This window comes from Meleagris gallopavo, chromosome 2 (assembly GCF_000146605.3).
Source record: "Meleagris gallopavo isolate NT-WF06-2002-E0010 breed Aviagen turkey brand Nicholas breeding stock chromosome 2, Turkey_5.1, whole genome shotgun sequence".
Classification (NCBI taxonomy): domain Eukaryota; kingdom Metazoa; phylum Chordata; class Aves; order Galliformes; family Phasianidae; genus Meleagris; species Meleagris gallopavo.
The window spans coordinates 28730378-28730936 of record NC_015012.2 but is presented as its reverse complement, the minus strand read 5'-3'; positions in this window follow the sequence as shown (position 1 = coordinate 28730936).

The following is a 559-nucleotide window of genomic DNA, read 5'->3' as shown; positions in this document are numbered from 1 at the left end:
TTTTACATCCCCAAACAGAAACAGAATGGGAAGATACTTTCTTAAAAGAAAATGGTAGAGGAGAGTTTTAAAAAGACTGATATTTTCAAAATCCTGGCAGCTCAAGATTGAGAGCAGTGGAGGGAAGGCTGTTGGTGGTCTTTCCCTGAATAGACAAATAGATCAGAAAAACCATAATACGAATTAGCAGTCTTGACTGAGAGCCTAAGATTAAACAGGCAGAGACACTAAACAATCCTCTTGCCCCTTGAAATGGCCCTGGCTAAATAGAGCTGAGGTATGTTAATAGGTAAATTGATCTTAATACAGATTATGCTCAGTACCTGGTCTGTTTAGAGAAACATTTTGGCCTCCAAAACTGTCAGCATGGCATCTTGTGTAGCATTTACTTCATTGAAAAAATATTACAAAAATAAATCTTGCTTCGTGCATGTTGGGCAGGCTGTCCCAGCAATCGTGCCTTCAGCTCAAATCCTAACCTGTGCTTGCAGAAGTCAAACAAAAACACCTCTGTCACACTGTCATACAGAGCTACCTTTTGATTTATATAACCCAAATA